At 57.9% G+C, this 549-nt stretch overlaps 1 protein-coding gene across 1 annotated transcript in view; it reads left to right on the plus strand.

Moving 5' to 3' along the window:
- Positions 1-549, plus strand: part of BCOR (BCL6 corepressor) — a 57,083-nt gene that overhangs the window by 617 nt on the left and 55,917 nt on the right.

The raw sequence follows: 549 nt of genomic DNA on the forward strand, positions 1-549 counted from the left end.
ACCCCACGGGGCCGTCTGTGCCCTCACAGCGTGGGGCAGCTCTCTGCTCGTGTCCGCACACCCAGAAGCCGGGCGTACCTGCCCCGGGGTGTTCGGAAGCCCACGGCGGGCCCGCACACCTCATGGGAGCGCCCGGGCAGGCAGCGCGTGAGGTCTTAGTGTGCGCGCTTGCTTCCTTTTGTACTGAGACGTCCTCGGTGGATGAGATGCGATCGTGGCGTGCAAGCCTGGGCGGTACAGATTAAAAGCAGTTAAAGCTTTAGAGCGATAGATAAAAGCTGGTTTTGTTGGATTCGCCTGCAGCGCAGACCATTCCCATTCCTCTTTGTCTGAGCCCTGGTTCCGGGCGCTACAGCCTTATTGGAAATGCTCCCAAGCAGTCCGCGCAGCCAGGGCAGCAGGCAGCTCAGCGCTTATTTACACGTCACATCTAAATACATCTCTAATTAGATAGAAGCAACGCCGGAAATGGCAGATTTGTTGCATATCTAATAGAGACCAGTGCAAACAGACTCAGCAGGGTTTCCCTCCCTTCTCCCCCCGCCCCCC

This window comes from Egretta garzetta, unplaced genomic scaffold (assembly GCF_000687185.1).
Source record: "Egretta garzetta isolate BGI_Z169 unplaced genomic scaffold, ASM68718v1 scaffold70, whole genome shotgun sequence".
Classification (NCBI taxonomy): Eukaryota; Metazoa; Chordata; class Aves; order Pelecaniformes; family Ardeidae; genus Egretta; species Egretta garzetta.